The sequence below is a fragment of the Lucilia cuprina genome, chromosome 3 (genome assembly GCF_022045245.1).
Source record: "Lucilia cuprina isolate Lc7/37 chromosome 3, ASM2204524v1, whole genome shotgun sequence".
Classification (NCBI taxonomy): Eukaryota; Metazoa; Arthropoda; class Insecta; order Diptera; family Calliphoridae; genus Lucilia; species Lucilia cuprina.
This window is the reverse complement of record NC_060951.1, coordinates 48281781-48289877: the sequence shown is the minus strand read 5'-3', so window position 1 is coordinate 48289877 and position 8097 is coordinate 48281781. Positions and strand designations below refer to the sequence as shown.

At 27.9% G+C, this 8097-nt stretch overlaps 1 long non-coding RNA gene across 1 annotated transcript in view; it reads right to left on the bottom strand.

The window, feature by feature from the left end:
* The window catches only part of LOC124418878, a 668817-nt gene extending 666351 nt beyond the window's left edge, over positions 1 to 2466 (bottom strand). Inside the window, exon 1 of the long non-coding RNA XR_006940276.1 lies at positions 2285 to 2466. This is a non-coding gene — a long non-coding RNA (uncharacterized LOC124418878). The remainder of the gene's footprint in view (positions 1 to 2284) is intronic.
* Positions 2467 to 8097: the final 5631 nt, after the last annotated feature.

Genomic DNA, 8097 nt, shown 5'->3' with positions numbered 1-8097 from the left:
GGTAGCATAGTATTCATTAAAAAGCTAGTTTTTGAAAAACATCAAATCATTACCATGTTCTTGCTCGATAAAGATCCAATCGAGAAAATAGTTAAACAAATTTTTTTTGTATAAAAAACCTAAAATTAGGTATAGATTTTAAACTAACTCCAAAGGATGTATAATAATTATTAAATAAATTATTCACTATCAAGCATTTGACCTTTGCAAAATGCTAAAAATGAAATCGTTTTGAATTTGAATATGTCTGAATTTTATAAATTAAAGAATATTTAAAACATAGAAAATGAAAAAAAAATATGAAAAGTGTTTCTTCTATTTAAAATTATTTATTGTTTTTACAATTTCAAAAACATTTATTTTAAAATACAATATTTTGCAAATAACAACAGGTTAACAACACTTGAGATTAAAAACCAAAATAATTTCTTTATCAATAAATAAAACCCTAAGAAAACTAAGTAAGTAGGATAATCTAAATGAGTTATAAAGATCCTGCGCTTAAGTGTTTGTGTGTGAAAATCATTTACTAAATTGTACTAAAAAAAATATGAATGTCACACCATGAGGCCATGCGATTTTTTCCCTTCTATTGACACCTTTAAAAACTGTGTGTGTTCTAAATAAATTCAAAAAAATCCTTAATGAAAACCAGCTTAGAAATAGCAACGTGCTGTTTTTCAAAGCCAAATGTTATTAAAACTTATGGTTTTTGTATAATAATATATTCGAGACCAACGCATAGATTTTGTTAAAATAATTGCAAATAGAAAAACTCCCAGAGTGTTTTGCAGATAGTTTTAAAGAAAAATTTTTCTTAAGACGAAGATTTTTAAAATCTTTACAATTTTTTGAAAATTATTTTCTTTGCAAATTTTCTTTTATATTTGTCATTGATTGAAATGTCATAATAATGTTTTGTTAAAGAATTCATAAAATACAAAATCATTGCAGGTTTTGTTCAATATGAATGGTGGAAAATGGAATATATCATGTCGTGTCATTGTCCCCAGTAACAACTCAATTGACTTCTATTGATTTTATGAATTGCAAGAAATTTTTTGTCATTGATGTTTCAATTAACTTGTGTGGTAAAAATTCTTTTCATGCTAAATTTGAAAAATGCATTTTAAGATTTTTTTTTCCATTGAGGTGAATTATCCAAAACCTAAAGTAATTAAATCTTAAGGTCAATCAATGTTGAAATATAAAACATTCCGAAATCTTAAATCTTTGCTATATTCGATCAATAAAGATATACGTATTGCAAAGCAACGACTCTTTAAACGTTTTATTCAAAAAATGTTGAGAAACGGTCTTTAATCAGCATATATTCTGCAAAACATCTGGAACCTGAGGAGTAACACTGTAACTCGATTCTAAAGAAAAATTTTCGAATTTGCATGGTATATACATTTGTCTAATTCACAATCGATGTCGTAACGTTGTAGCATTCTATGTCATAAAAACTTTTCATATAAAATTTTTGTAAACAAAATCGAATTAATAATAAAACAAGTAAGTAAGTCGTGCGAGGCCGACCATATAATACCCCACACCTGTATACGAATAAAATGTGATTTAGTTTTCATAATAAAGCATTTAAGTTGAATTGTACCTTGCCTCAGATATACTAAAAGCCATTTATGTTTATTAAAACTGTGGATATTATAGTAAAATGTTGATAGAGGCTTTTTAGAGGGTCTAGGGTCAAATGAGGCCTTATAATTATAAAGTTCATCGGGGTCATTAAGACTAGTATAGAACTTGGTTTACAGCTTTTTGTCGAGATACGAGTAGCTTGATTACAATGTTCACAAGTTATATTCGGGGGTACAGTTGTATGTCGGCTAGGTGAATTTTCAATAGGGTTCGTTCCTGGGACAATCAGATCATGTACCAAATTTCATTGAATTATCTCCAAAATTGCGGCCAGTAGTTTCATTACAAGGTCTAATTGGACGGACAGACGGGCGTACAGACGGACGGACATAGCTAAATCGACTCAGAAAATGATTCTGAGGCGATTGGTATACTTTAAGGTGGGTATAGGACCAATATTATTATGCGTTACAAACATCAGCACAAATCCAATATACCCTCCCCACTAAAGTGGTGTAGGGTATTAATATTACGACATATTACGATACAACCGTACAACACCGATTGTGAATAGGATAATTGTGTTTCGAAAGCCTTTTCTTTTGAATCGAATTATGTAGTAACCCCCTTGGTTTGTAGATCGGTTTAGAAATATTGAAAACATACGATCAGATTTACTCACCTTAATAATCCGCAAGTTTGTAAAATATATGATGAAAGGCTTGAGTTTTTAAAAATAAATACATATATCTAAATAGCATTTTAGCATTTTACCAATGGAAATCTCCTTTTAGTATGTCAAAAATTTTCAGCAAATAAAAAACGATACCAATTTTAGCATTTATTTATATCATAATTTGCAACTGGTTATTGGAAAAAATTACTTCTTTTAGAAAAAAATTAATACAAAATTAAATATTTCTTAAATATTTTCAAAATGAAATTTAAAACTAACGTATACTTTGGGTTTAGGCAAAAGTCGAACACAGGGTAAGTCACATCCATAGTGTTAAAAGCACAACAGTATTAATAGAAAATTTGTTCTATTAATATGATTTGTAAAAGGGCAATATTTTTCCAACCGAAATAGCGTAAGGTCTGTAAGATTATCGTCTGTAGTTTCTCAAAAAAAGCTCCAGTTGAGAATTTAGCAGAATAATGAAAATCTATGAACGCTCATGGTTTCCACCAAAAGTCTTTTATTATATGATAAACCTTACTGTACTAATTTAAATTACGCTTCAATTTAGAAAAGATTGGAGCGTAATATCGGATCACTCAGATCATAAAGTGAAGATTTGAATTTTGGGGTCTGTACATTTTTGGTACAATTTGATTTTCAAAAGTACAATGGTACACCATTTCATACAATTTTAAAATATAAAATAATTATTAAATTTCAAAATTTTACTAAACTTTGAAAAAGGATATATTGTAATGAATCCTGTGGCGCAATTTAGTAACTTTTTAACTTCGGTACTAGAAGAGAGAGTACTTTTAGTCCGACTGCATTTCTTTGGAGTAGGATATGGACTATTTTATAGACTAGACAATAATCTATAGACTTGTCTTTTGTGTATTTTATAGACTATCTATCCTCAAGTGCATAAAGAGACAATAGACTGTCTATTGGCCAGTTTAAGAACCAATTTACTGAGTTAAGTCGGCTTGAAATGTTTTAGTTGTACATTAATATAAATTTGCAAAAATATATATTTCCTACAATCTGAACCAAAGTTTAATATAACTTTTAAAAGCGGTTTTGTACAATTTTTGTATGTTTGTTGTTCCTGATTTCAACAAACACATCGAATTTTTGAATCGAAGTCGATGCAATGCAAACTTTGAACTTCTTTAAAAAATGCAACTATGAACTATTTTTTTTAATAAAAACAACAACATTTGCTGTTTAATACCATTAAACTCATAGAAAGAATTTGAAATAATTAGTGGTTGCACTAAAACTGGCAAATGGAAACATATGTTACAATTTACTAAACTCACAATGATCTAGTTAAAATAACAAGAGCACCTATTTTCTTTAGTTTTATATTCTGCTGTTGTTTTAAAAGAACATTGTTATTTTTGGTGACATTTGAAGTATGACATTATAATATAATTTCTTTCTTAAGTTGAAATACTAAATAACATATGGTCGTTGTTGATTGCAGCAATGTCAAAAGAAAGGAGTATCTACAAATAACATCGAAAAACAACATATTTTAGAGGAGGTATAAAGTATTCTACTCCAACAAGATAGGATATGTGATCTACACAGTTCTGCACTACTTTAAAACGAAGAAGAAGTGAGTATTTGAAAATAGCTGTATGTACCCGGTTTTGAACGGGTTTTGTTGTTAGATTGGAGATGATTATACGTAGATACAAGTTTAGCTGAATTTTCACTACATTCTCAACTGAACCAAACCGGGTCTTATTTAAAAGTAGACTTTTGATTAATAAAATCCATTTTTTCATATAGAAATCGATTTTTGTTGGAAAATATGAGTAAACACAGATTTCATTTTTTTCCTCAATTAGAGCATATTTTAGGTTTTTAATATAAAAAACAATTTTTTATGGAAAATAAGAGTGATCACAGATTTTTATTCTTTTCACAATTAGAGCGTTCTTTATGAAAAACTACAACCGATTTTAGGTTTTTCGTATAAAAATCTTGTTTTCATATAAAAATCTGTTTTTGATAGAAAATATAATTGATCACAGAGAAGACCTACATTCGATTTATATCGGTGATTAAATTTAAGGATCTAAGGCTGTCCTTAGTCTTTCATGTAGAAACAAAATTCAAGTTCTTCAAACAGAAAGGCAGTTTTTAATAAAAATATAAATGTTCACATAATGCTCAATTGAAATATTATTTAAGAAGATATAATTGATCACAGATTTTTCGCTATTTTCTCAATTGAAGCGTTATTAAGGACCTAGCTTTCTCATGTTAAATACCAGTGATCAAATATTTTCACTATTCTCTCAATTGGAACGTTATTTAAGGATAAAATTCCGATTTTATTCTTTTAGTTAGAAATGAAATATGTAATTTATCTTCTGTAGCATATTTCAGGTTCTTCATATAAAAAATCAGTTTTTAATAGGAATATGAATGATCACATATTTCTCAAATGAAGCGTTAGTCAAGGATCTACAGTAAATTTAGGGTTTCTGTATAAAAATATTTATTGCAAGTACTCTACTAAAATCATTTAGATCTTTCTTCAAAAGGAACTGTTTAATCTTAACACATAACTTAGTTTATCATTTTTATCATGCTAGGATAATAAATAAACACACAAACAAACAGTCATTTCTTTGTACATATACGTATAAAGGATATTAGGATTTTAGTTAAGAGAAATAATATAATATATACTCGTATGAGTATTTTGCATATCATCTTCAAAAAAGATATAAATCATCGACATCAGCATTATAATGTAGTTTATGAAAACTACACTATACATACATATAAAAAATTAATCCACATCTTAAGGAGACCACGCGCTTGTCGAACGAAACTAAAACCCACTGGAGCATAAAATTGAAAACGAAAAAAAACTTGCTTAACAGACCATCTCGATACACGTTCTGTGTAACGAATTTTAAAGAAAACAGGCATAAAGCCTGAATATATGTAGTGTGTCCTATCGGTAGGATAATCAAATTGCCTTCAAGAAGTACACATATGGTAGCAGATACTCCTATCGATCTACATACATAGTAAAGTTACAAAACTAAAATTAAAACAAAATGTAAGAAAAAAAAGAAAACAATCTTAGTTAGATACTGTCTTAATATTATAATGATCATCGCAAAAGTGAATATTATGGAAGTAATGAATAAAGTAAATGAATAAATGAATGGAAGTAATTTTTAAAGGAAAAGTGTTATTAAGATCTTTTCTCCCTTTTTTGCAAAATACTAAAAAAATAATGTTTTATTTATTTAATACACTTTTCAACGTCTAATCTTTAAATCGTTTAATACTCAAGAAATATCAAACTGTTTCTTTATATTTAAGATCAGCAAATCTAGTCTAAACCTTTAATGTGTTAAGTTGTCCTATAGTTTCTTTTAAACTAAATAAAAATATTCAAAGGATTTTGTTAAGAAAAATGTCCTGATTGAAATTATGCTATTTTTCAATACTAGAGCACTAAATTACGGTTTATGGTATTAGAAATAGTTAAACTGCTTTTCACTTTAATCCTTCAAATCCTGCTTAATCCTTTTGTTAATCTTTTCTGTCGTTCAAGTGATACTCCAAGAAAATAGTTTAATTTTTAAAAAAAATTCCAAATCGTTAAGTGTTCTTAAGAGTTTAACTACTTAAACGTTTAGTTTAAGTACATTAAAGCATAGATTAAACTAATGCCACTTTTAAAACAGTAGGATTAGATAATGAAATTGTAACATTTCTGTGGTTTTATTGTGGTCAGTTGAGAGTGGACATTATTTTGTAAGTAGTATTTTGCGAAATTTTTAAAATGTAATCTTTCTGAAAAACAAATAACACTTTAAATATAGTTTTTAGTTTGAAATGCATAATTGAGACATATTAAACTAGTCATGGAGATTTTATACTAAGTAAACATAATTCTTGATTCTTACCGTTTCAATTGTTTCCTTTTCTTTTAATGAAAACGTAGAACGATTTTTGAAAGATAATAAATTTAATTTTTCAGTTGAAAGTAAATTTAGTTTTGAGATATAATATCAGGCGCGATCCACGAAATTTCCCCTCAAAACCAAAGATTTTTTATACAAAATATACAAATGGTTCAAAAGTAAAAATGAAAATAAATGAAAAAAACATAAGTCAAACCCCCCAAACACACGAGCTGGATCCGCGGCTGTATAATATGAATGCTTAGGACTTTAACCGAAACCAATTTTTTAAAGAAACTGCAGAAATTTTTGTACAATACGAGACTTTAATTTAAAGGGGCAAATTGACCATAGTCGGTTATATTTCATATAGTGAACGGTTATACACAAATACCAGATATACCCCCTAGTGGGAATTCCTTGTTACTCAATGGGAAAAACAAACCGGGTGTGAGGTGCCCCACAGGGGCACATCTGTCAATGCGAATAACTTGAAAACCCAGTAATCGATTTTATCACATTATCAAATATTGTTTTCGTTTATCGATTATCTATCATCATTGAAAATATGAAACATTAACTTTACATATGATGGGAGGCAGACATGATTAATTGTTTTTCAAAGGGCTGTGAAAATATTTCACTGTGTGAACTCTTTGAGATAACTTTTTTAGTTTTTGTGATACAAAAAAAATAATAGTGAACAATAAGACATAATAATATTTTCGATAATATAATTTGAAGCCCGAAAAATTTAAACTAAACCCCAGAACTGCCCGTGGGGCACATGTGCTAAATATATGTAATGCTTGTGATGTAGAACAAAATTTGGTTAAAATATAGACAAAATCAGTAATAATCTGTTTTAATTTTTTTGTTAAGTTTTGTGAAATAAACAATAAATATCTGGTTTATTATACTTTGTTTAATGAATTAAAGTATAAAACAGCAAAATAAGTTTTTATTTTTGTAATTTGTTCCTTTACGAATCGGTTCAAGGGATTAAACAACATGAACAAAGTGTGAGTATTGAAAAGATCCCATACAGTCACTTGGTACGGAGAGAAGGAGCACTGGAATTCAAGTTTTTTCCACAAAAAAGGCCACAATAGGACTGATCTCGAATTTTCCTATATGATCAAACGTAAAACTAAAGTTCTGTTTAAAGCCAAGATTATAGTCTCAACAAATCTCAGTCTTATAAATAAAGCAGACTAAAGACCTAAAACAGACCAAGAATCTAATCTGGTCTATAGTCCAGACTAATGTTATATCCGTAATCCTATCATGTTTAAACTTCTTGAAAGTCAGGTATGGAAAATTGTGTATGAAAAATGTTTTTTTTTTATTTTACTTGTTAAACAGATTTTGTTTTTTTAAAAATTTTTTAAAAAAACTGTTTTTTTAGGAAATTAGGATTGATCACAAAATAAGCTATATATTGTAACAAAGTTGCAATCGATTTTATATTTCGAGAAAAAACGAAAGCTTTTAAAGAAAAGTTCTGGTTTTCCAATTTAAAAACAATTCTTTGCATTCGACAAGAAACATCGATTTTTTAGACTTAAAATATGCAAAATTAGCTCCTCTTTTAAATTAAAAGATGTTTTAAGGATTTTGTTAAAAAAATTTTTGATTTTTGTTTAATGATTGTTAATCAGTTATTAAAGCACAAAGATTTGTACTTTCTTTTTAATAATTGCCGTCAATGCAGTTTACCCAAAAATTTCACCTTCATTCCTAATTAATCTCTTCCGTTTAGGTGAAAGGATAAAAAATGTATAATTAAAATAATAAAAAAGAAACATTTTTAAACAATCACTTTAAATCCTGTTGAAAGAAAAAGTGAGCAACAATAGCAAAATATCC